Raw genomic sequence first — 27884 nt, 5'->3', positions numbered from 1 at the left:
CCTCTGGTGGACATCAGGATCACACTTAACCAACAATTACAGGTGTGCTCAATGTATGGAAGGTGCTGCTTGCTTTCAGAAGTTCTTGGCTCCTGTCTGTTCTGAGAAAGGATGGCAGAATTGAGTCAGATGACAGTAAACAGCTGGCAGAGGGCTAGGCTGGGTACGAAGAGATTCTTGTTACAGAACAAGAAGCAGGAAGTGTGTTTTTGAATAGCCGAGGGCAGACTACACAGAGGAATCGTGCATTTGTACAAACACACAAACACACACACACCCCTCAGAAAGCTCACTGTCCCCGGATTATCTCAACAGTGCCTCAGGAGGCAAACCTTGAAGTGTGCTCCACGCCACTGCCACCTTCTTCCACCTGCCTGACCCCACCAGGGCCTCTTTCCCCTCTCCCCTTCCTGCCTCTCCCTGCACCTGCCCTCTGTGCTGGCCAGGGCTGCTGAATTAAAACACTGCTTCATCTTCGGAGAACTCTGCTTCTTAGAAACAAGCCCGGACACCATCAGCCTGAAGTGAAGAAGCAGTATCCAGGAAGGGCTGGGGGCTTCAGGCGTGCTCCCAGCACCAGCCCCAGCATGACTCAGGAAGTTGGCTCTGCCCCTTCGGGTCCATGTGAAATTACCCATGCTGGGGCCTCCTGAAGGTTCAGTCCCGCAGCTTCATCCTGAACAGAGCAGATGCTGACACGCCGTTAGCAGTGGTTGGCAGCATCCCTGGGCTTGGACCTGCACGGGGAGACTGGAGAGAGGAAGGAGATGGCTCAGAAACAGGCCCCTGGGGCCTCTGCTTCGGAGAAGGGCCCTGGCCTGTGGAAGGTGAAGACGGAGACTCCGCAGAGTGCAGTGGGGAGAGCGTGCCCCTCCTCCCAGGCTTGGGGGTGCCATTATATTTCTCTTAGTGCTGGAAGGGGACTTGGTAGAATTGATTTGGCAAAAAGGTTAATGCGTTGTTATGGCTGCCAGTTGGCCGATTGAATTGCTCGTAATTGAGGCAGGGGAAGCATTTAATTTGACACACAGAATGCAGGTCCACCAGAGCTGGTATCTTGGTTGCTGTGGTTTGTGTGCATGCTTCTGTGTCTCTTAGATATATTCCCGCTTTTACTCCTTGCAGCGCCCTGTTACGAAAGGAGTTGTCATTACTATTTTTTGTTTACTCACGAGCCCCCACTACCAATCCTATAGAAAACACAAAGAGTTTATTTTTCTATGTTATGTTATTGTAGAACTGTGCAAATATAGGCCCTGTCTCTTATAGGCCCAGGGCCTCCTAAATACAACACACCCTTGGCGACCCCTCACCATACCACTATTGTGGCCCACCAGTTGTTTATATAAATAAAGTTTTATTGAAACACACCCAGGCTCATGTTTAGGAACTGTTTAGGAGAATAGAGTTATTGCTGCACAGACATGCATCCTGCAAAGCCTAGAGCAGTGATGGCAAACCTTTTAGAACTTTGAATGATACAAACAGCCCACCATGGCACATGTACCACAGCTTTGCCACCACTGACCTAGAGTATTAACTGTGGTCCTTTAACAGAAAGCATCTGGAGACACCTTAAGAGTGTTGCCCATGTAGTTTTGAATTTCAGGTAAACACTGAATTTTTTTAAGCAAAGATATGTCTTACATTTAATTAGGTAGTTTATATATATATACATATATATATATATATTTTTTTTTCTTTTTAATCTGGCAACCCTGTGTCCCCTGCCCTAGGATATGGGAAGGAAATGACAACTTCTATGTACATTTCTCTTTCATTTCAACCTACTTTAGTTCTCATTTCTTTGAATGTTTTGTAATATTACATGCAGTTGTATATATATATATATATATCATTTATAGATAACTAAATGTACAAGTGTTGAGGATTTTAGGGTTTGGATACATGTCTCCAATGCCCATGTATTTTTTTATTAAGTTTATTGGTACATTTTAGGTGTACAGTATGATGACATTCATCGTTGGAAATTTGCACCTTTACATTATGTCTCTTGGTTCTGATTTTTCCACTTCCCCTGCCCTCCCTTCAACCCCCCCATCCCTCCCTATTTACATAGACACTGTTCCTATTTTTCCATTTTCTCATATTAATTCCATTCCCTTCTTCCCTTTCCCCTACCCCTCCCACTTCCCCTTCCCCTTTGCCCCTTTCCTTCCAGTGCCCCTGTGTTCAAGGCTTGGTTTCCACCCCACGATGCTATTAGGAGGTGGTGGGACCTTTAAAAGGTGGACCCTAAGGGACAGCTTCTGGTCTGATGAGGTTATTGGGACCACAGCCCCTTCTGTCTTTTCCACTTCCCAGCCTGAGGCGAGTGGTTTTGTTTTACCTGTTGCTCTTGGTGTGATGTGCCCACAGGCCTGAAATCAGGGGGCTGAGTGACCACTGCCCACAGTCGCTAAAACCATGAGCCACAGTACACCTTTTCTCCCTGAGCTGACTCTCTTGGGTATTTGTTATAGTCCTAGAAAACTGACTGACACAGCGGTAAAGACATTTATTTTTACAGCTAGTGGTGCATGATCAAAATACTTTATGGGCCACAGGGAGGGGGGAAATCTTGGACTCAGGTGGCCTCTGGGACCTGTAGCTGTGCCCTCTGGGGACACATGGCAGGACAAGAGACTGCAAAGGCTGTGAGCTGTGGCTCACCTTGCTGGAGGAAGCGCTCTGGTTTCTGGTCCCCATGGGCAACTGGAGGTCTAGTCAGTCCCTGTGCCAGTCATTTTTCACACCCAGTGGAAGCTGTACCACCCGTCTCAACCAAGCCTCTGGCATACAGTAGGTGCTCTGTAGTTGTTCCCTTTCCACTGTTCCTGTGAAGGCGTGTCTGCTGGGTGGAAAGGACAGCAGTCCCGGGACACCAAGAGGAAACTCCCTCGGACAGGCTCTTTCTCTCTCAGCTTCACGCTGGCAGTGGTGGTGACTCATCATGGGCAAACTGTTGATGTCTGCAGGGTCACAGCACCCACTGTGTGCTTTCAGTTCACACGAGCATCGTGACACGGTTTTGTTTTCACTCCTGTCCACTGTATGCATTTCCATCCTTCATGTCTCTGGCACTGTTGTGCCTGTGAAGCTTTATGGGGATTCACTTGCAACTGTCCAGTGACTGTCATGGTAAGAGCCAGGGACTTTGGGCAGTGTCCCGTTGAGACCATGGCCACTTCCTGGACCTCCCAAACAGAGGCAGCAGCCTGGAGGAGAGCAGGTGTCCTCCTGGCCTTGGGCTCCTCACCTTTCAGTCCATACCCTACCTCCCCCAGGGAGCTGGGCTTCAGATTTGTGGACAGGAAGTGCCCTCATCAGCCACCGGAGGAAATGCCCACCTCTGCCCTGGAGGAGGACCTGGCCTGGCTCTCTGCAGGCTGCAGCAGTCTGAAGGCTCCCTCACTGAGCAGCATGCCAGTCGCTCTGGGCTTCCTGTTGGTTCCCAGGCCAGCAAACCAGGGCCACTGTTGCTGCACAGGAGAGCAAGCGGTCACATCTCCCAGGGAGTGAAGTGAGTCATGGGCTGAGAAGAGGCCCAGAGGCCCTGTTTGCCTCTCGAGGCCAGCAGTCTATCATCCATCATCACGGAGAGGAGGTGGTGCTCTCTGCCATTCATGTCTTCATTCATTCATTCATTCATTCATTCATCCACCAACAAGATTTCCTGGGGATCTGCCCCATAGCATGCCATGTTCCACCTACAGGACTTATAAGACATGGAAGATTCGGTACCTACCTTCACGAAGCATTATTTAGAGAAGTTAGAAATGCAGGAGATGCCTCTGAGGGGTGTGATCAGCACTGGAGCACACAAGAGCAGTCTGTGCCATCAGAGCCAGAGAGCAGCATCCCACACAGCTGAGATCTGGGAAGGTGCTGCTTGAACTGGGTTTTGAGGGCTAATCAGGAGCTTGTTGAAAGAAGGGAAGGCATGGAAAAGTTCTCAGTAAGCAGAAGGAACGAAACTTGGGTTCCAAAGCTGCAGAGTGTGTCTGAGAAGCTGCACGTAATTTCCGGGGTTTTTTACTTGGTTCATTTTGAATAGTTGCATGAAGGTTGCACGCTCAAGAGGCAAGAATGGAGCAGGTTAGAAAGGACCTGTGGGCCACACTGCATTTCTTCTTCCTGAAACAACGTGGAAGATGTTAATTACAAAGGAGATAAAAGAAAAGCTGGCTTCTCGGCCTGAAACCCCCAAGGTGACTTGACTAAAATATCACTTAAGCAAAGAAGAGCAAAACCCACAAATGCCTCCGAGCATCAGCAGCCGCTGTCTCCTGCCGCATTGGGCCCCCATACTCCACTTGGCTCAGGCAGCCAGTGTTTGTCCTATGTACATTTGATTGTCAGAGAAACTGGGCTTTGAAATGGAGTTTCAATTTGAACCCGAGACCGTCTGTCAAAGCCGAGGCCCTTCCGCCAGCCTCCTTCCTGGGAGAACACAGCAGAGCCCTTGATGGGTGCTTCCTGCTGGGCGACTGCCTGATCACATCAAATCTTCCATCAGGCTGTTGGCAGAGCTGGGCATCTTCCCGTTTCCCCCACTTCTCCTGCAAAGCCTACAGGTCCAAGGCTTCCCACCATGCTTACGTGACTTTGCAAAAAGGAAGCATAGTTTTCATTCTCGTTGCCAGTGTCTTCTTGTGACATGACAGGTATTCCCTTCCCTCTCGCCACTGAGCTCAGTACTAGAACACACCGCGGGGAGGGGCCTCCTTTTATTGTTTCGTGTTTGGGGGTCACTTTGTAGAGGGGGCTCTGTGTCAATCTTTTTTCTTTGCTTCTTTTCCTTGGCTCTGGAAATAATATGTTTTAAAGCCCTTCTTGGCTTGAGGATTTTTTATTGTAAACATAAAACGTTCATTGAAACATTAAACATTTTACAGCTGTTTTTCAGCACATAAATTTTCATAGACACCCACCCTTCACTACCACCCCCCCCCATATATCTCTCCTCCTCTCTTTGCTTTCCTCCTGAAATGGTTCCAAGACCAGAGTTAAGGGTGGGGAGCTGGCTGGAATACAGATACAATGCAGTGGTGGGGATGGATCATCAGTTTGGAAAAGCATATTTACCTATGAGGAGTGTACATGTGCCAGAAACGTGCCAAGGGAAGCAAACCCTCCTCCTTCTGCTCCTCCCAGCCTTGCCTCGAGCCACTGTGAGCCTAACTCTGCCCCAGGCCTGAGGAGGCTGCTGGGAAGGCCCAAAGTATGTCTGCACACGCAGGTGGCATTAGAGAAGGGCTGGCTGTGAAAATCCAGAGACAGGAAGTGACCCAAATCAGCAAGGGATGTGTCCAGAGCATCTTTCTCGGCAGATAATGTATGGGTAGTTTGGCTGCTCAGCAACACAGGGCCCAGCAGAAAGGTGACCTGGTTGGGTTCAAACTAGGGGTCAAGATGAGTCCGAAACACCAATTCCTGGTGAATTCACACCCAGTCTCCTGGGGATCATAGATAGTGTGTGCTCTCCAGTTCTGCCAAGTGCCACTGTGGCCACACTAAATATCGCCATGGCCTCCGAGTCGGGAGTGTATTTTCTTGCTCCTGGACTTTTGGCCTTGTTCTTGTTATTTTCTTTTGCTTGTGGGATATTAGCCAACACAAATCAAGTAGAAATTTGAGATGTGCTCATATGACTTGGCTTGTCTTCTTTAAATATGACTTACATGTTGGAGGCAAATTCAATCAAACTCGGTCAATATCAGCTAAACTTCAACCAATACCTAGACCAATAAGTGGGAAAAATGAATATTTGTGTTCATGAACTATTAGGATTTTTAAGTGTTGTTTGTTATGAAGCAGTGTTTTGGCAGTAGCTGACTAATATGCCCACAAGTGACTCTGTAGTCCGCATAGAGTAAAAGTCAACTTCTGACCAGAGTCTCCGTGTCCTAAAGATCTGGACCCCTGAGTCCCTCTGACGCTGCTTTGTACTACACAGAGTCTTCTCAATGTTCTCTCACCACTGTGGCCTTCTCCTGTTCCCTAGACACACAGCCCTATACCTGCCTCGGGGCCTTTGCCCCCGTTGCTTCTTTTGCCTGGTCAAAAAGAGCCATGGCTACCTGACCACTCTACCTAGAAAACAATAAACAACAATAACTATTACTTATAGGTGCTCATTGTGTGCCCGACAGTGTTCTCGGCCCTGGGATATAGGTTTAGGATAATAAGCCTCCTTCCTGTAAGAATAAAGAAGCTAAAGCTAAGTGAGCCCTAGGAAGTTGTCTGAGTCATCCAGCTAGAAAATGATGGAGTGGAATTAAAGCCCTGCCTGTCCCTACCTACTCTTTCTTTTTTATTTGAGCCTTATCACCCTCTAAATAATTGCCATAATCCCTCCCTTATTTCCAAGTTTCAATTATGCAGGATCTAAAAATATTTAATGGGAAATTCCAGAAACAAAATGTTTGTAAACTTTAAGTTTTCTACCACATGAAGTAGCATGATTAAAGCCTTGCACCATCCTTGGATCACCCCTTTGTGCAGCATTTCTACACTGGATGGTCCAAGGCTGCCCGCTCCTCACCTAGGGGACGTCTCAGTTACCAGATCAACTGTGAGGTGCCCCTGTGCTTGTTTCCAGGTAACCCTTATTGCCCTCAGTGATTCCCCCACAGCACGAGAGTGGTGACCCTGGCAATCTGAAAATGCCAAGGTGGTCTGCCGAGTGCTTCCCTCAAGCCTGACGTGGGCTTTGGTACTTACCCTGGTTTCTAGCCAATACTCTACATCTTTGGTTGTATCCCCCACAGATAACTGGATACCATTGTATCCATTTGTTTCCCCCAATTCTATGTCTTTTTCCTAAAGTGTAAACTCATGAGCTTTTTGGGCCACAGCGGAGGTAGTTGGATGCAGCCTTGCACAATTTAGATGGCTCAACAGCCCAGAGTGCAGGCCTCACTCTGTCTCCTCTCTGCTCCAGCCCTGAGGATGAACTGCAGCCCCTCCCTCTAACTCTGTTTCTTCATCTGTCAAAGGAGAGCCTTGTTCTTGTTGACTGCATCCCTCTGAGACTGGGTATCCCATGGCTTTCAGATACGCCCCCATGAGAAGTACCAGTCCTTCATGGCAGCCGTGCCACACAGCACCCACAAAGCTTCAAGTCCCTCTGCACCGGAGACCATCCAATGTGCCTGTCATGGAGCTCAATGTCCCACAGAATCAGCAGTTCCTTTCCCAGACTCTCTCATTGGACCCTACATCTAGCACCTATGCAGTGCACCCCGTGTGCATAACAGAATCCCTAGGAACATAGTGGAAGAGGTACCAGACTGGGGCAGAGCAGTGGATACTTGGTGGAGAGCAAATGAATGGACCTTGTCTACGAACTCACCAACCAATATCTGTGAAATAGCCCAAAGGGTACAGGGATAGAATTACCATTGCCCAGTGGTGGAAATAATGTACTCTTCCTGGGTAGTGATTTGATCATTTCTATCTTGCAGCCTTTACTTGGTTTCCTCCTTGCTACCCCCTGGAGATAGAGAAGTAGAGAAAAGAGGAGCTTAACCCAGCCACCAGCTGTTAAGATCACCTTTTGGCACATTTCCACCAGTAGGTCCCGCCCCATCCCGCCAATGGACGTACTTTTCCCTGGGAAAGGCCTGAGCTCTCATTACAGCACAGCCGCCACCAACATGCCCTGGCTGGTTAGCTCCATGAAGTTACCGAGTGCAGATAGGAATCAGCGAGGGGGATGAGGTAACGTGCTCCCTTGAGGTGCCGACAGGCCTATGCAGAGGGTTCCCTCCAGCCTACCACGTGCCCTCTGTAGTTATTTTTCACACACACTCAGATTACACTGCTCGGTGATACTGCATCTGCATGCACCTTGGCCCCTGACACGACCAGCACAGATGCTGCCCAAATCCTTGTAAAGCAACATATCTTATGCAGGAAGCAGCACCTTTGGAAGGTGGAGAATTGATTTGCAAAGCGCCCCAATACAGAGTCTCTTATTTCTCCCTGCCATCAAATAATTCATCTTCCTACTCTTCAGGCCACAGTGAAATTCAAACCTGGACGAAACCAGGCACTGCAAGGTTTATTTGTAACAGTGAGATCAGAGCAGTTAGCCAAGCATATTCTAAAATTACTGAGAGCTAACCCTAGAGCCAGGGTGTGTTTTAGGCCTTGTGGGGTGGGTGGATGCCCCAGGATGCCCCAGGATGCCTGCAGATACATGCAGATGCCAAAGGTCAGCACACGAGAGCCCCAAAGAACTCCAGGCCCTGCCCTATAGAGAAGAAAAGGGGAAAATGGACTTTAATAATAGTGCCAAGAGTAAGACCCCAAACACTCAATATCAAGTCGTAGATTCTGACCATAGACCATTAAATCATAGTGTAGCACTTATTGTTTGTTTTTTCTCAATATTAGGATATAAAAATAGCTAAGAATTTATTTGTTTTAGTGGGGAAAATAAAAGGAAAGGATACATATTTTGATAATAACAGCATGAATTAGGCTAGCGGAAGTGTTTTTTGTTCTAGCCGAGAAATACTTAAGGAGGGAAAATTACAGATCTTTAAATAGGTATAATATATTATATAGCGGTGAAAATGGCCCAAATAGATTGCTTTCATTCATGTCAGATTGGCTGTTCAAATCTTGAGTTACCTGGAATGCAACTGTCCTTTCTATATTTAACCAAGCTTTTTGTAAACCATTCCTGTTAACACCTCAAGCTGACAGTCACATCCTGGGTGTTTATTTAATCCCAGTGTTGACTTTCTTCATTTTGAGGGTCTCAAAACAGACAGAAGGCCAGAGAGCAGCCTGTTACAAGTCTGCTACTGTTGATAAACCAAATACTTTTTGGCAGAGTCACTGTAAGCAACTTCCTCCCTCCCCTCTCCTCTTTCTCCTCGCCTTCCTTCTTCTTTTTTCCTTCGGTAGTAAATAGAGCAGAGAAGCCAAATCCAAGGGGGAAATAGGACAGCATATGGAAGACATTTCCAAAAGCCCTTTTTGCATTTTAAAAGATGCAAAGAAGAAAAAAACAAAAGAAAAGAGTTAGCAACACCTCTATGAACGTGTATAAGTCTGCGTGGTTCAGCTGTCACCCAGGCCAGGGGAAGGGATCTGGCTCACTGCTGTCCAGGGAGGGCCTCAGTTCCCCCGGAGGATGAAAGGGACGCACACTGTTTTATAGCTGTCACGTTGCTCCTAGGATCTGTGAGAGGGGCTGTCACCAGGACTTCTAATTGTGTGCTGAGAAGAGAAAATCCCCACTAGGATTCCAAGGTCCCAGTTGGCTTAGAAAAAGTCAAGAAAGAACAGTGTTACCCAAACAGAGAGACTACATTTCCTTCCAAAGCAAATACAACAGTACATGTAAAAGATAAACATGTTCATTGTTTTAGACAATATATCAGAAGATAATTACAATAAAAATGAGACTGTATACCAGGAACATAGATGAATTGTTTCTGTCATCCAAAATTAAATTTGGCTCAGTTTCCTGGGAGTCAGAAATAAAATTCTTATTGGCCAATAATTTATAAAGATGCACACTAACAAACCTTTTTTGTGGTATATAATTTTAAAAATTTATCATTATATATACATGTACATGCTTATATGTATGTGTGCAAGCACTTAAGCAGGACTCACATAAAAAGACAAGATGACACAGCATGTTTGAATGCACTTTCATAAAGATATCAGAGCATATTAGAGTATGAGTTAAGGACATAATTTATGCAGAAGCAAAAAATACAGTTCTACTTCATATAAACAAGTTGATATGTTGTCATTTAAAAGAAAAAGAACAAGCTGGGTGTGGCGATGCACACCTGTAATCCCAGCACTCTGGGAGGCTGAGACAGGAGGATCTCGAATTTAAACCAAGTCTAGACAACTTAGTGGGACCTTGTCTCAAAATTTTAAAGAAAGGGCTGAAGATGTAGCTCAGTGCAAATGCCCTGGGTTCAATCCTCAGGGCCATTAGGTAGATGATTGACACATAAGTAGATAGATAGATGGACAGATAATTTAAAGGAAAAAATAAAAGAAATCCATGTGTTTCAGAGTGAGAGGCTAATGAAAATGAGAAATCTGATTGAGTCTCCTCTTGGTTCCTCTACATCAGAGTGAGCTGCCACAGGACCTCTGCAGAGCATCAGCATTTTTCCTTAAAATGTTTCTGAGAAGAATGGCTGCTATCATGAAGTCAACCAATAACAAATGCTGGCAGAGGTGTGGGGAGAAAGGAACCCTTCTCCATTGTTGGTGGGAGTGCAGACTGGTGCAACCACTGTGGAAATCAGTATGGAGATACCTCTAGGGCTAGAGGTCCCATTTGACCCAGCTATTCCCCTGCTGGGTATCTTCCCAAAAGAATTAAAAGAATCATACCACAACGAATATATGTGCACCCATATTTATAGCGGCACAGTTTGTAATAGCTAAAGCTTGGAAACAGCCCAAGTGTCCATCAGCTGGAAGCTGGATAAAGAAGATGAGGTTTTTTTATAAAATGGAGTACTACTCAGCCATAAAGAATGAGAAACTAGAGACATTTATTGCTAAATGGATGCACATTGAGGCCATACTCTTAAGTGAAATAAATAGGACACACGTGTGTAAATACGGAATAGTTTTTCTAGTGTGAGAAACTGAAAGTGTAAATAAGGATTAAAATGATTAAAACGAATAATTGATAATTTGAAATAGGAAGAAAAGGTCCAAAGAGGTAGGGGAAGTGGGAGGGGAAGGGGAAAGGGAAGAAGGCAAAGGAAAAATTATGAGAAAAGGAAAAAAATGGAAACAAAGTCTTTGTAAATAGGGAAGGGTGGAAGGCGTGAAGGGAAGACAGGGAATGGGGAAAAAATAAGAACCAAGATGCATCATGTAAAGGTACGACTTCCCAATGAGAAATGTAAACATATTGTATACCTAAAATGTACCAATAAAAGAATTTAAGGAAAAAAATAAAAATAAAAAAAATAAATGTTTCTGAGGATGAGGGGAAAAATAGAGCACAGAACCCAGGGAAATGAACATGAATTCCGACCTTAGATATTTAAAACAGATCAAGTCTTGCCAATCATCATGTTGATCCATAACAGAAACCCGCACACCTGTGGAATAACATCTACCATCGAGGGCTTCATTTGGAGACGTAGGTGAAAATATACCTTTAAGTAGTTGAGTGACTTGAAATATTGATAAATGTTATATTTTTCTATAAGCGTTAAAGGCTATCAGCTTAAAACAAGAATATTCAAATGTCTAATGTATTTCATCTAAAATGTTCTGCATATTTTGAAACCCACTCCGAAATCACAATAAAAATCTATAAGATAAACGTGTTTGTCTTCTGTTTTCCCATGGTAATAACGTTAACATTTATGGTACACTTAACTATGTGCTAAAGTCTTTGTATGGACTATCTTGTTTAATCTTTAAGACAACTTTATGACATAGGGATGTCCAATAAATTCAATCACATTATTTAAACGACCTGGCAAGCCAGCTTACCTAGCTGTCCAAGAATTCCAAGAACCAAGGCTGCTCTTCCAAATCTGTCCTGGTCCCAGCTTGTCTTGGTGCCACCTGGTGGCAAATGGCCATGTCGACCTAAATGTGGATGCGGATAATTCAGGGTCCTTTGTCTGTCTGGTTCTTCCAGGATGTAGAGTCATGATCTCAGGCATCTCCTTGTTGATGGCTGTCATTTCATCAACCAGATGCAGAGAGCATGAGCAAGGAGAGCCTGGGGATCTGGAGTGTCATCTCTCTCTACTTCTCACAATATTTCTCAGTTGTCTTTATTACAAGAAGTATTGTTGCAAAGTTTTTCTATATTATATCCTCCTTCCAATAGACAGTAAAACTGAAGAATAGAATGGAGGGGACTTTCCCAAGGTCACAAGACTTATATGAAATACCGACACAGCACGTCCATCTAATGCCATCCAACTAATCCATCTCCAGAAGACAGATGTGCCGAGGAGGAGGGTCATTAAGTCGGCATTAATGTGAACCCTTGCAATTACTCTCATAATTTTTTCTAGGCTTATCCCATGGGGCAGGGCTAAGCATTATTAGACTGCAGTTACAAATGGATTTGCCCAGGCATTTCTCTTTTGCTGTATGGCAACTCTCTCTGGAGAGGGAGTTGGAAAGCTGTCTTCTCTTCCTTCACTCACTGAGGAAGTCCCACTACCTGTCCTGCTGCTCTGGGTTCCCTTATCTGCAAAGTCAACTGACAGATGCTCTGTGGATTTCTAGGAGCCAGGCATGCTGGCTGACTGCAGGCATCCAAAACAAAGATGCCAGACAGTAATCCACCATGTCATAATTATCCAGTGGGTAAAGGATCAAGTCATGACACATTCCTAGATCAGCTTTTGGAAGAAACTGGTACAAAATTCAAAAACCAAAGTTTTCAGCGCATATTAACTTCTTTCCCCTCTCTGCTTGAATTCTATACTCTTAAAGTTTCTCCCCTTTCCAAATAAATGGTATTTATTGAAGATAAATTTACTTTCTCCTACTGTCAAAAGTTCCAGGTTTGAGACTTTTTAATTGTGTCCAAAAACATGAAAAATGTGTGTTATAATTATCAAGCATAGCCTCAGTACAAATAAATGCACTGCTTTGGTCATGTTTTTTGAAATAAGGAAAATAGATATCTTGCCATCCCTCACCGGGGCCTCTGAGTTTGTAGTGATGAGCTCTGTGGCCCTGTCATATGGTTTGGGTGGTCATGATGGTGAGCCGCACTACCTCAGCCAGTGGGCAGTAACAGTCTGTTCTGTGTTTTGCAGGGTCTGCTGTTGGCTGAGCATAGTGCCCTGCCTGGGGAGGGGCTGCCATCCACAAGGAGCTCACCATTTGCACTAGCAATGAGTACTCAGAAGAGAGAGGCCTCTTCTGAAGGCTCTTGACCACAGGAGCTGGAGAGAGTGTGTTAGACCTTTGCAGATGATAAAGAATGCCATTGACTGCCCCACAACATAGATAAAGCAGGCCTTGTTGCCATTCTCTTGGACCATGTTCTTCTCGTGGGGACAATGGAGCCTCATGATACTGATCACTTTAAGAGTGTCTGATGCCTGATGATATGGAAGGAGCAGGCATGTTCTTCAACTAGTAGCTACCAGGTATTAATGTTACTAATGTTATATCAAATCCCTCCACCTTATTTGGTAAATAGTCCTTCCCTGAGTCCATCAAGTGCCCCACATCCCATTAGGATGCCTGAGCAATTCATCACCTGAAGAAATATTACTCATTATTGAGGGGCACAGGAGGCTCCAGGGACATTACAGTGGCCATGCAAATTGGTCAGTGACAACTGTTTAGTATGTTCAGTGTCATCCCTGAGAAACAGCATGGAGACAATTGACAAACATCCCTGGTTCTAGTCCCAATTCCACAGTTAAATAGCCTTAGGTCTTCAAGTTACCTCCTCTGTGGACAAGTCATATTCATAATGATCACAGTGTCACTGGATTGTTGCAAAAACACAAGCCAAGGATAATTATTTTCTTGCATATTGTAGGTCTGTAAATCAGTGGTAGCACTTTAAAAAAATTCATTTCTTATGTATTAACTGATGCATAATTGTACATATTTATAGGGTACAGTGAATAATTTGATATATGAACAGAATGTGTGATGATCAAAGCAAGGTAATTAGCATTTTCATCTCCTTAAACACTTGTCATGTCTTTGTGTTGGGCAATTTCAAACTCCTCTCTTAAATTGTTGTTGTTTTTTTTAATATGTACTAGGTTATTGTGAACTATAGCTCCCCTGTGGTGCTGTGGAACATTCCTCCTGTGGAACTCATTTTGCTAACCATTGTCCAGCCCTCCTTATTATCCCTCCCTTCACCCTTCCTAGCCACCGTGACCAGTATTCTGATAATAGTTTATAAACTGTGCAATAGTATAACCCAGGGAGGAGAAGTCTAACTCATAAGCTCTTGAGCCTGAGAAGTCTCAGCAGTGACCCCGTCTTTAGACCTCTGTCAGAAAAGAAGAATGCTGGTAAAGAGAAGGAGAGGTAAGGGGATGGAGTTTGGAAAGTGTGGACTTACCATATGAGCCACCTTGGACAAATGCAGACATTGGACAGAGTCAGTTTTTCTCCCTTTCTAGTTGACCCAGTTGCTGAAAGTAGTGAAGTACGTGTCATGTTTGCAGTTTTCAAAACTGGGTTTATTTAATGTGGATTTAGAACTGAAAAATCAATAGAATGAGCAGCTACAGGAGTCAGAGTGAAGGCAGTTGAGAAAGGACAGAACGCCAGAGGACTCTCAGACACCATTCAGGAAGCTCTAAAGTTTACACAGTCTGGGATTCTAAAAAAAGATTAGTTAGGCAGTAGTTTACCTGACACCATTAGAAGATGGATTTTAGCCAAAACACACTGCCAAATATAAGAGACAGGTTGGGGGAAGAAATTACTTTTAGGGTTCTGAGAAAAATTTAATAATATTCCTATGTGAGTTTCCTTAGTTATTGGGACTCTGTACTGGTGGGTACATTTCGGTGTTTTAATATCCCTCCATTTCACCCTGTTTGTTCATTCATTTTCCATTAACTGCATTTAAACAACTACTGTACCTGGCTTTAAGGTACTGGGCAAAGAATCTAATACAAGTGGGAGAAAGTGGCTCCTGTGATTCTCAGTCCTTTGTAGTCACATCTCAAGGTGGTCTTGTCCCACACAGACTACTGAAGTCAGAGCATATGACTTCTGAGGTGAGGCTACCAGAGATGAAGGTTCTGCCTTCCTTGCTCTTGGGTTCCTCCCTCTGGAAAAAGCCACCAGCCATCTTGTGTGGATATGTAAGCTTCCCCATGAGAGGAACTGAGGCCTCCAGGCAGTAGCTATATGTGGGCGCCATCTTGGAAACAGATTCCTTGGTCTTGGTGACAAGGTTTACAGGCACTGTATTGGAGACCCCGAGTCAGAACTGCTAAGCTCAGATGTTCCCAACTTTCTGACCCGCAGAAACTCTGTGTGAAACTGTACACATTCATTATTGTTTCTGACTTCTCAGCTTTGGGATAAGTTGTTACACATCAATAAATAACTAATAGAATACATTTGGAAAACTAATCCTTAGTTGCTTATTTAGAGTTCAGACTACTAACTGCTTGGAACTACGTAAAGTAAGTAAGTTGTTACATTCTCCCCTCACCTCCATGTAGAGTGAGGTTTGTTTTGGGAAGTGCGACCTCACCTCGGACACTGTCACTGGCTGTTGGACATCTTGCCCCTTCTTTGTGGTGTGATGTGTTAGGGTGGCAGAGACCAGCCAGGACCATGGATGCTCAAGCTTGTTGAGATTTTACAGGTGGTTGGAGTTTAACAATTAACAAGCAGTTGGGTTAATCCTTCAAGAGTACTGTATTATAAATGTTTAAATTTATTTTAGATTAAGTCTTCCTAAGAAGGTACTGCCTGCTTACCTGACTTCTGCAAGTACATGGTGCAGCCTCGATGATCCTGGATCACTCTCATGATGAGCCCTAAAGGGTGGCTGTCAAAACAGAAGGTGCCAGCGGCATGGGCAGGACGCACCTGGTGGATCACAGTGTGGACAGTGGTCCCTAAAGCAGCTCTGGAAACTTTTTGTGTGATGCTGTCCCTGATGGCATCCTGTTCCACGAAGGAGAGCACAAGTAACTTCGTGACCATCTCAGCCTTGTATTGTAGCTGAGTGTAGTAGCTCAGGCTGCTGTTGTAACAAAAATACCTTACTCCGGGTGACTAAAATGGGAAACATTCATTCCACACAATTCTGGAAGCTACACAACTGAGATCAGAGCATCAGTGTGGTCAACTGGTCAACCAAGAGGTGAAGGGCTGTCGTCCTGGTTCCAGACAGCTGCCTCCTTGCTGAGTCCTCACAAGGCAGAAAGAGGTTAACTCAGCTCTGCCTTGTTTTCTGTTTCTTTTCTCTTTTTTTCTATTTTCTTTTCTCTTCTCTTCAGTCTTTCTTTCTTTCTTAGGGCCATTATACTGATGTATATATATACATATATATACATACATATATGTATACATATATACATACATACATATGTATACATATATATACATACATATGTATACATATATAAAAAATTTTTGAGGCTGGTTCTTGCTAAGATTCCCAGGCTGAGCTCAAACTTTTGATCCTCCTGCCTCAGCCTCCCAGAGCGAGGGGATTCCAGGCATGTGTGCCAACACGCCTGGATCACCTCTTCCTAAAGGGCACCGTCTCCCCCATGAGAGCTCCATCCTCATGCCCTGACCATGGGGGTTAGGGTTCCATCGTCTGACTGAAAGTGAGTCACAGACCTTCAGTCCAAAGCACTGACCTTCTGTGGGACTGGGCAGGGTGCTCCTTTCCAAACTTCTGTCAATCCCCCCACTATGTACCCCTGTAATTTAATTAATATTTAAAACATTTTAAGATTCTACTAATATTGAGACTTTTTTCTTGAAATCAATTCATAGATTTACTAACATTGTTTTAAGAGAGAACTTCATCTCTGTCATCAAGAGAAGATAAATATGATTCACTGAAACTAGATGAGGATAAAACTACATGGTGTGAAAACAGAACCATATTATCCAAAGATGTTATAGCCAGCAAAGGGGCTGAGCCTAAGGTTTTATCCTATCTTCAATAAGAAGCGAGATAAGCAACTTCCAGAGTGACAGTAAAATAAACTAATACCAAAGCAAGATTCTCTCCAATCAGAAGCATTTAGCAAGACAAAGGAAGTAACTATCTCACCAAAGTTATTTAACATGGAATCCAAGCACCATTAGAATGATCCACAGATTGGTTGGGCACATCATCTTTTGCCTTAGATTGGAAGCATGCTCTCTCCAAGTGTGTTTTACAGTGACACCAGTGTCCTTTACCTTGTTAACATCATTCCATCACCATCTCTCTAGGTCTGCATGGCAGAAACCATTAGTCATGATCTTTCTTCTTATCTTGTCTTTCCCTGTTCTCTTGCATGGAGTTTAAGAGCTCTGGCTTTGGTTCAAACCTGTCTTTTTCCTCACTGAATGGCTCTGAGGAAGGCAGTTGCCCTCCCCTGAGCCCACTGGTAAATGGGGATGATAGTATATATTTATTAGGTTGTTGAAAGACTCAATGGAAATGATATATGTAAGACGATGGCATCCACCATAAAGAAGATCTGTTTCAGTCGCCATGTTTCCATCACTACATCTTTGAAGACTTTTTGTTCAAGTTTGAGGGAAGAGTCTTCTTTCCAGTCCATGTTTTATTTTTAAGAAGGAAGAAGAAGAAGGAGAAGGAGGAGGAGAGGACAGGAAAGAGGAGGGGGGAGGGGAAGAAGGAAAAGGAGGAGGAGGAAGAGTAGGAAGGGAAAGGGGAAGGGGAAGAAGAAACCTTTGCAGGCAATAGCAAGGACCATAGTGTGGGCTTGTTGCATCTTAGCTCCTGTGGCCTGTGCCTGGAGGCTAGAACAGCCCCTCCTGTATGTGGGTTAGTACCTTCCACTTTGATTTAAGAGTGTATGGGTCATATATGTTTGCTGGCAGAACCTTCCTGGCTGATCCAAACTTTCTCCAATGAAGCCATACCTTGATGCAGAATGGGGATTAAGAGATTACATGGAGAAGTGTTAGAACATGTGGATCACCCAAGGACACACTGCAGGTGAATGCAGAGGTATTTGGAATGTGGGAATGGTGGGAAAACAAGGTGCCAACAAGCTCAATAAGAAACAAGTTCTTAAGCATGTGCCAGGTACCTATGAAGTGCCAGGCAGAGCACAGAAAATATTCTCTTCTGTTCCCAAAGATAATATCTTCTTCTATTTTTGCCTCTCTCTGTTTCCTCTTCCTTCACTGCTATTGAGTTTGGAGCCTGTGATGATGAACTAAGCCAATGAGCCTTTTGGTTTTATTGTTCTTGTACTGTTCTCTTGATGTACAGTGTCATCGCAGAGCAATGGGAAACCTGCTCATGTGTCAGGTGTTAACATAGGTTCTCACTGAATCCATACCATGTTCCCAGTCCAAGGACAGGGAAATGGAAACTTGAGAATGTTGGGCCACATGTCCATAATCGGTGCAGGGTAGAAATTTGAACCTGAGACTGCATGCTCCCTGTGATAGTTTCCTCTTGCTGTCTTAACAAATTAGCATAGGCTTCTTGGCTGTAAACATCACAAATATATTTTCCTATGGTTTTGGAGGTCACAATCCAAGAATCTTAATGTCATCAGGAATGGTTCCTTCTGGAGGCTTTGGGGGGATCTATTTTTTGCATCTTGTAAATTCTAGAGGATTCGAGCATTTCTTGGCTTGTGGCCACATCACTCCAACTCCTGCTCCGATCACCCCATCTCTTTCTCTGACTCTGACCCTGTTGCTTCTCTCTTATGAGCAGCCTGGCACCCTCATTGGTCCCCCTGTGTAGTACAGGATGTCCCCCGTCACAAGGTCCTTATCTTGTATTGTACCCCTGGCTGCCATGATTGTAACATAGTCTGGGGACTCAGACGTGAACAACTTTGGGAAGTGGCTTTACTTATCCTAACACAGTCTTCAAACCTGCGCTCTCCTAAACACAGTCAGGAGAAGATGCCCACCACAGCCTAGGAGTTTTGTGTCTGTACCTTCCCTTCAAGAACAGGTGCTTGCCCTTTTCTTTGGTCGAGAGCAAAATCCTAGAGTCTGGGTCAGAGAGCACCACTCAGCTCTGGTTCTGAGGGAAGCAGTTGACCTGCTCAAAGAGGCCCTTTGAAACCAAGTACCTCTAGCGTGTGGAGAAGATCACAGGCTAACACCAATGTTCATGACCTCAGGGCTCTCACTGGTCTAGACAAGATGGGCTTTTCAAGCATGCCTGACACACTCATGTTCCTTGTGACATCTGACCACCCCGTTCATTCTCACAAGAGTTGTCAATCGCCTGATACACTTTGGGAGATCTCACTTGGGGTGCCGCCACGTCATCTTGGTAATGCTACGTTCTCTTTTGGATTTGGATATTAACCTCTTTGGTACAAGGAGAAAAAAAAAACCTGTCGACAAACCAAGGAGGGAAATCATGCAATAAAGCTGAGCCAGTGTGGGTGAACTGTTCTCAGTACTTCCCTCGTTGCTGGAACAAAGTACCTGACACCCAAAACTTAAGTGAGAAGAGGTTCATTTTGGCTTTCGTTCCAGTCCATAGTGGGGTGGCTCCAAGGTGGGGTGCCATGGTAGAGGGGCCTAGTGGAAGCAGAAAGTGAAGAGAGGAGCTGGGGAGGGACATAAGCCTCTCCTCTCCACACTAAGGCGGAGTGACCCACCGCTTCTGACCAGGCCGCACTTCCTGACAGCAAGGGAGCTACATGACCTCCCTCATCCAGTTACCTCCCCAAAGCCCCCCGTGAGCACACGAGACTCTTAGGGGACACCTAGATAGAAACCATAACACAAACCGAATACGGAACTAGTAAACCATGACCGCCCCTCTCTGTAAGGGAGTCAGTCAATTAAGTACAGAAGGCAGAGACAACCTAAGAAAAGTTTGAGAAAATCAACAGTATGAGTTAACAAATAAATATCATGAGAACTTTTCAGATTAACAAGACATCAGTCCTATTTGGTGTCACATCTGTGCCGGTATCTTCACAGCAGTTATCTGACTTCATCCCTTCACGCCAACCCTAAAAGTTAGGTCTGACTGTTCCCATTTTATACACTATGACTCTAAGCCCAGCATGCCCAAGATCATGGACTTAAGGAATGTCTTCAGTTAATAGTTCTCTGCACAGATTCTGCTCTTTCATCTGTCCCTTAGATGCTTATGGCCTGGTCCATGAGCCTGCTACATCATCTGCTAGGAGCTTGTTAGGATGGCAGAAGTTCAGGTCAGACCCCAGACCTGGCAAGTCACGAGTTTAACAAAAATCTCCAGCTGACTCCTGTGAGTGCTGGAAGTGAAGCTGCTCACCCACACCCATGTGGTAGTCTGGTCTGCATCCCATATGTGTGGAGCCAGTGAGGAGACTGCGGAGACATAAGACCCAGGAGGTCCTGTAATGAAAAACTCAGCACACAGGGCGGCAGAGCACCACCCTCATGGTGGCAATGCAGTAGTGACAGCAGTTATAGGGTGCTCAGAGGTCACACAGGAAGACACTAGCCTAGAAATGCTATGGAGCTGAGTCCTGAGTGGGACGTGGTCATCCACTGTGATGGCGGGGAGGAGATCTGAGTTTTCTCTGCCTGGTTTCGAGTCCCAGTTCTCCCACATCCCAGCTATGTGAGACAGGCCATGTACCTCTCTGGGCCTCGGTTTCTGTTTCTATAATGTGGGAAATCACAATTGCACCTGCAGAATCAATGAGATGACCCTTGTGAAGGACTCACACAGGGACTAGTGCTCAGCTTAGTAAATATGAGTTAGTTTTGAAGGCACAAAAGGCTGGGAGGAGTTTACCAGGCAGGGTGAACCCGATGAGCAATGGCCTTCAATGCAGAAATGCAACCAGAGAGAGCCCCCCTAGTACTCAGGCTGGGACACTTGCATTGCATCAGAGTAGCTACTTGGCCCCTGCTCTGTGAGAAAGCACTATTCAGGCTCTGGGGCTATGAAGCTGAATTTTTCCCAAACCAGTTTTGACTCCTGAAAGCATCACAGTCAAAGGCCAGAAAGCCATCAATCATATGTCACGGTTTCTATGATTATTACAAAGCTATTGATTTCCCTCTAAGTACTACTTTAGCTGCATCCCACTAATTTTGGTGTGTTGCGCTTTCACTCTCATGAATTAAAATGTTCTAATTTTCCATGTGCTTTTTCTTTGTTTGTTTCACCCTCACATACTAGAGTGAAGCATTTACTCATTTCAGTTCAGCTAATGGATAACTGCTAAGTACCAGGCCTAGCCACAACTTCGGATATATATATATATTTTTTCTGCTCAGTTGCTGTCTTAGAAGCAAAGCCTGACCTGATCACTATTGTATTCTCAGCCCCTTCCACTGGGTCTTGTACAAAGTAGGTCTTCATGAAACACTTGTTCAACAAGTTATTTTTGGTACTCATTTTGTCTCAATTCCTTTTGATTTTTCTCTCCCCTATCTGATTTTGACTCATCCCTCCAGTGTACAGTTAAGACCTATCCAAAGCATACTCGCTGGCATGGTGGACTTGGCTCTTGTCTGTCTGACTGTCCTGCAGAGTTTTCAAAGCGCACACAGGCTATCGTGCAGGCCCAGCTCCCTGGAGCCAGAGCACCCTGATCTCTCCACCCTCCATCCTCTGTGTGGTGGGATGCGGGTTGGACCTCTGCCCAGGCTGTGCTCGAGTGGCACCAGCTGCACAGGATACAAGAAATGTTTGCAGCAAGGGATGCGGAAGTGGCAACGTGAGTAGAATCAGCTGGTGCTCCAGAACAGCGATCATGGCCCCATCTTTGCTGAGAATGCACCGGTTCTCCTCCACTCAGCAGTTCGTGTTGTTTCAGCCTTCTGGCGCCTTGTTCAGAATGTGGTTGGGTGTTGTTAAACAGCTCCACATTCCTGCCCTGCCAGAAAGCAGGGTTGTGTGAGAGGAAGGGAAGAAGGGCAGCAGCTCTCCAGCCCAGCCCATGGTGCCTCTCGGGCAGCATGTCCGTGTCCGAGGCAGCAGGTCCTGATTCCATAAAGCATGCTGTTCAGGCCCCCTTCGCAGGTCGTCCTGCCTTCCTGTGGGAGATGAGTCCACATTCTGGGAAGATGCTGCTTCTGGGAGTGGGCTTGGAGGATCAGGATGGCTTCCTTCCCAAACAGTACCTGCTTCTGCAGACTTTGTGTCCCCTTCTTTCTGCCCCCTGAATTAACGTTCCTCTTCCTGTCCTTCATCTCTTTACTTACATGTGCAATGAATGGCTTGGTTTGGAAGCATGCAAGCCAAATTTTTATGCCTGGCTCCTCCACATTTTTGGTGACAACCTTGGACAAGTTACCTGAGGCTAGCAAGAGCTCAGTTTCCCCTTTTGGCAAAATAGGGGGCAATTCCAGGACCTACCTCCTGAGGTTGTGAGGATTTCATGAAGGGATTCTGCAAGGTGCTTAGGACAGTGTCTGGAACATGGTGAATATCCCATTTATGTCTGACCTCATTGCTCACTACTGTTGTTCATAACAAAGCTTTAGTGGGTTTATTGTGGGTAGCATAGCATTTTGAAAGAATTTACTCTTGCAAATGGAAGTGTTTGAGTTTCTACAGTGTGTCTTTAGGACCGAGGTCTACTTTTGTTGTCCTTGGAGCTTTTAGGAACCTTGAGTGATGGCTAAGACTGAGGAAGGACCAAGACCACAAGCAAATGCCTGTCAAGTAGAATTTCATTTGGGAAGTTTCACAACCAAGGGCAAAAATCAGTCCTGTAGAAGAATCCATCCCACATTTCCATCCTGTCCTGAGCAGTGGTGCCAAAGGGGACAGGGAAAGGGGTGGACCTGAGAGAGAAGCATGGAGGAGGCACAGATTTCTCTGGCACGGGTGTGCAGCAGTTGTGAGAAGCAAGGGGTGATCAGAAGTCCCAGACACTTGGAAGTATGGCAAAGGTAGGACTGAATCCACGAAATCCAGTGGGAGACAGGTCTGAGTGGGAAAGGCTACAGAGCACCAAGTGCCATGACTGGTTTTGGAGGAGTGTGGGACAGAGACCAAATGCTTCATGTCAGAGTCAGGGACATCCTGTAGCCTGAGTTAGGCCAGAAGGACCTCTTGGAGAGAGCATCAAGAGCCCTTGGGAAGCCACTTACAGTAAGGCCTGGGTATTCTCAGTGGTGTGACCCTAGAGTATTTTAACGGTGTCAAAAGTACCTAGAGAGTTATTCAAAGAAGATTTGTGAATTTCCAGGCCCATGGCATTTCCATTCTTTCAGCTCTGGTGATGCTGCTGGTCCACTTGGCCACATTGTGCACTGTGGTGCATCAGGCCATAGCTTGGCCGTTGCAGCCCCCTTTAACACCCTGCTGTGTACACCTATATAGCTGACCTCAGGCAGGCAGGTGGGTTGCACTACCTGCACCACTGTACCAGCTGCAGGGCACATCTGATGCTGCCAGCTTACCTGGTGCACCTCCCCAGTGGTCCTTCTGGTCTCTCTAGTCTTTACCACCCTGTTCTGCATGGAATTCCCTCTGGTCATTCACCTCTCACCTCTCCAGGACTTGTCCTTCCAGGCTTTTCTGTTGCAACACCAGCTGTGGCTGAGAGGCTATCTGTGCACATGCATTGTCCCCTGATGGTTAATAGAATGGGCTCTGTCTGGGCCTGGCCCACATACCTGGCCCAAGAGAGCAGACACACTGCACATCTTGTTGATTTCTAGGCTGTTCTATAAGGATTCCACTAGGTAAACTTGGATCATCCAGGACTGGCAGAAGGTCTTGCTCTCCTTCATCCCTCCCTTATTAAAATGCCAACCTTATTAAAATGTGCAGAAGTCTTATGAGTGAACTATCTTCAAACCCACAGAAGAAGAATCCAGTTAATCAAGTTTGTTAGAGTTGTTTGGAAACTAAAAGTAACTAGGTCCAAAACAAGGCCTTATCAAGCTGTCCTGTAGATTTCAGTACTCAGGTAGTATAAGCACTATTTTTTTCTAGTGATAAAACATGTAACATGGGTTTTTTTTTATCAGTTTAATCATTCAAAAGTGCACAATTCAGTGACATTAAATGCATTCACATTATAGAACCATCACCACTATGAGGCCCAGTTATCTACACCTTTTCTGTCCATGATTTCAATTACCCACGCTCAACAGTGATCCAAAAATATTAAATGGAAAACTCCAGAAGTAAATGATTCATAAGTTTTAAATATCACACCATCCTGAGTAGCATGACGCAGTCTCACTCTGTCCTGCTCCATCTCACCGAGGATGTGACTCATGGCTTTGTCCTGTGTATCCACATTGTATATGCTACTCATCCATAAGCCACTTAGCCTTCAGATCAACTGTCATAGTGTCACAGTTAGGGTTCAGTACTATCTCTCATTTCAGACATTCACTGAGGGTCTTAGATCACCTGTGGAGAAAGCAGGACTAAAACTTTTTTATCATTTTCTACTCTTTGTCTGTTATGTAATAACCTGCTTCCTTATTCTTCCAAGTAAGGCCCTGATAAGCCTCTTATTTTCTATTTCTGTGAGGTCTGCCCATGTTGAAGCATATTTCAAAATGTCATTCTTTCCTATGCTGCAATGATAGTCCATGTATGCATGTACCATGTTATCCATTCATCTAGTGATGGGTGCTTGGGTTGCTTCTACCTTGTGGTGAGTGTGAATAATATTCTTGTAAACATTGTTACCTGTTCACATCTCTGCTCTCAATAGATAGGAGTGAAATTAGTGGATCAGATGATAGGTCTGAGTTTAACCTTTTGAGGACCAGCCAAACTGTTTCCAACAATAACATCCTTTTTCATTCTTACCAGCAATGTATGAAGGTTTCAGTTTCTCCACATCCAATGCCAGTTACTTTCCCTTCTTGTTTTAATTTATCCATCCTTGAAGGAATAAAGGAGGATCTCATTGTTGCTTTGCTTTGCATTTTCTTAATGACCAATGATGTGGAGCATGTCATACGCTTATTGGCCATTTGTATATCTTTGGGAAAAATAACATCCATTTTTGACACCCGGATGCTTTTTTATCTTGCGTTGTTTTGGTTCATGGCTGCATTCCAGACCATGAATTTTGACTGTGCTAATTTCTTCTGGTACTGTTTAGAATTTGAGGTAAAACGAAAACACTAATCGAAATAGACAGTTGTTATTTACATTGGGAGGTTTATATTGCACACCCTTGTATTCTTCCATTAGCTGCATTATGTTCTTATTATGTGTTTTACTAGGTAATTGTAATTTGTGACTTTGGGATTTTGTAGTTTTCTTTTTGGTTTATTTTGTAAGCAGCCAAGTATGGCCAGCATGATTCTAAAAGAACTGGGCCTTAGTTTTAAAAAATAAATCTGATGAAAAAGAAAATCTCAAGCTAAAAAGGATACAGGAAAAAAAAAAAAACTTTAGAGCTTTCTGGTCTCTGCATAGATTTTCTTCATAAGTTTCTGAGGTTCTGAAATCAACTCAGTAGATTGGAGTGTAGCTGACCACTCTAATTGCTGAGCACTTTAATTATCAGAAATGTTTTATGCTTTCATGAAATTCTCATTTCACAGTTTTCTGGTAGGCCTTTCTATAGAATGAGAAAGTGAATATTCTCACCAGAAACTAGGGCTTTCCCAACGTGGAGAAAGGAGGTCATGCCCCTCCACCACCGCTGTCTGCAAGCAGCATGGCCCAGCGGGGGCAGGTTGTTTCTCCCTCCCTCTCCCTCCCTTCCTTCCTTCCACCCTGGACTTATCCAGTGCCTATAATGTGTGAAGAATGGATTCTTACCAGTGGAGACATAGTAGTAAACAAAGCGAACACCTTGGTCGCATTCTGTGAAGGGTAGGGATAAAATGGATAATTAACAAATACAACCCCCAGACCCCATTTATCGACCTATTTCTAATGTTTGTGACTGTATCAATCAGGATCCAGTTAGGAGACAGAAACTACAGAGTAATTTTAACAGGCAAGATTTGCTATTAAAAATTATCACCAACAGTGCAGTGCTGGTTGCTAAGGAATAAAGAATGCTAAACAATCCAGGAATATAGACCTGGGAGCAGCCACTACCCTGAGGGCTGAGAGTACACCCAAGGCAGGAGGAGGTGGACTTCCACTTGCCACTGGGTCTAGACCAGGCCACCTTCCAATGAGTGGTGGAGAAGTTTTCACCGAGGCCTGCAAAGGTGGGAGGCGCAGGGAAGCTGCTGTCTTTAGTGCCCGTGAAGATGTCTATGGGAGGTGCCCTGGTGTGGAAGCCATCAGAAATCTGCAGCAGGGGTGGAGTGCTAGGATGTCTCCCTCTGAGAGTGTGGGTGTCCTGCCACAGGGAGCTGTCCTCTGAGAGCACCACAGCAGACCCTGAGGCCACCAGTGCCTCTCCAGTGCCCTCTGCTGGCAAAGCTTGACATGCTGCCTGCTTGGCCCCAAGCCGAGCAGTGGCAGCAGGATTTGACACCTGTAAGTGATCTGGTCATGGCTGGGGCAGATGCTCATGAGTGCTGTGGAAAAATAAGCAGGGGAGGAGGGTGAGAAGGGTCGGGTGTGCTGTTTGGTAGAGTGTTCAAGGGAGGTCTCTCAGGAAAGGTGACATCGAGCAGACACCTGAAGGACGTGATGACTGGTGGCAGAGCATTCTAGGCAGAAGGAACAGCAAGTGCAAAGGCCCTGAGGTCAAGAATAGGAAAAGGAGAAAAAAACATGAACAGCTGCAACATAGTGAGTGAGTGTGCATAAATAAAGGGACAAGAGGGTGCCTGAGAACTGGCACTTGGCCAGAGTGTACGCTAAGAGAGATGGCAGGCAATCTTCCTCCAGGCCTGTGAGCATGGACGATCACAGAGGTGATTCACCTCTCGGAGGATCACCTGGCTAGGCCAAGGATGGGGGTGAGGACGGAAGCAGGGGTCGCCCATAGGAAGCTCCTGCGGTGGTCTGACCACCCAGCTCCAGTGAGGTCGGAGGTCCTCGGGGTGCCGTACCGATCTGTGGCCCGCGAAGCTCCTGTTCTGTTTGGGGCCATATGTGAGCTTGGAAAGAGTGGTGATGGACGTAACAGACGCCCCGGAATAGCACACTTCACATAGTTAAGACGGCACAGTGTTTGTCTTGGAGATTTTATCACAACACAAAGTGCTGAAGTGAGTTACTTCCTTCTCAGTGCTTCTTATGGAGGGACTGACTGTGTGTGTGTGTGTGTGTGTGTGTGTGTGTGCGCGCGCACGCGCGCGCGCGCGAGCACCCTTCTTGGCCGCAGTGCTGCTGGTGATTTTTTGGTTAACAAGATGTTTGCTGTGTTCTCCCCCGTACGGTCACCCTCTTTCCCTTTGCAGGTGATAAATGCTTTCGGGGATACAGGGAACACAAAAAACAGTGCCCATCACCACCCCCACGGCTTAGCAGCTCACCCCTGCTTTAAGCAGAGAGGAGATGAGAACCCTCACTCTGAAAACTCGGGGAGGAGACTGGCCCACTCACTGCTGGGATCAGAGACTCTGACATCAGGCACTTTGCTCAAGGTGGCCCTGCTCAAGAGTGGCTGGACTGGGCCGCTCCGAGAGTCCGGAGCCTCAGCCTGCTTTTCCCAGTGTCAGCCCCAGAACGCCACCTGCACATGCGCAGTAAGCACTCGCTAGGAGCTGCTTCTGTGAATGAGATGGAGCCTGAGTGCGTGGTTCCGAACTATATGCACCGTGTTCTTTCCTCTGCTACTCCTGCCTCTGGATCAGGACTGTCATTAATTAGAACCCCCCCCCCAAGATTTCAGGAATGTTGAGCTATTTCCTAGCATGGGATGGACTGTCCATTGTCCCACCCATGGGTCAGTCACTGGCCGCAGACAGTAGATACTTGGCGCGCTGAGTGGCATTCCTACCTCGTTTGCAACAGTAGAACAGTGGGGTACTTCGTCCTTCATGTTAGCCGGAGTTTTATGACAGTGTGTTTATGGGAAAGCACTGTTACTATTCTTGGACTGGTGGTTCTCACTTATTCATAGCTGGGAGCTGGTGGGTGGAATGAGAAGTTATAATAGAGTGCAGGTGCCTCTCATTGTTTCCCGCTCCTAACTGGATAGTGTTTATTAAAAAGGAAATCACAGTGGTGTGTCTGGAGCTGAAGTCTGAACAAATAACCCAAAAGGAGGAGTCCCGGGAAGGTGGGCAGGAGGCACCACACAAAGAAAAGCACAAACAGGCTTGAGCTCATTGGGATCGGGCGGTCCTTTGCCTGTGAATTATGAACAGGGAGCCTGGCG

At 45.5% G+C, this 27884-nt stretch overlaps 1 protein-coding gene across 4 annotated transcripts in view; it reads left to right on the top strand.

The window, feature by feature from the left end:
- The window catches only part of Wwox (WW domain containing oxidoreductase), a 930576-nt gene that overhangs the window by 532370 nt on the left and 370322 nt on the right, over nt 1–27884 (top strand). For 2 of the 4 annotated variants that reach the window (XR_015450909.1, XR_015450905.1), the window contains exon 8: nt 1–27884. This exon is cut by the window's left edge and continues 240754 nt beyond it; it is cut by the window's right edge and continues 134306 nt beyond it. The exons of the other annotated variants lie outside the window; for them this stretch is intronic. The gene's annotated coding sequence lies outside the window, so the exon portion shown is untranslated. 4 annotated transcript variants of the gene reach the window in all.

This window comes from Heterocephalus glaber, unplaced genomic scaffold (genome assembly GCF_053883595.1).
Source record: "Heterocephalus glaber isolate CG9 unplaced genomic scaffold, H.glaber_assembly_v1.0 deba00000071, whole genome shotgun sequence".
NCBI lineage: Eukaryota > Metazoa > Chordata > Mammalia > Rodentia > Bathyergidae > Heterocephalus > Heterocephalus glaber.
The sequence above is the reverse complement of the archived record's forward strand: the minus strand, read 5'-3'. Positions and strand labels throughout refer to the sequence as shown.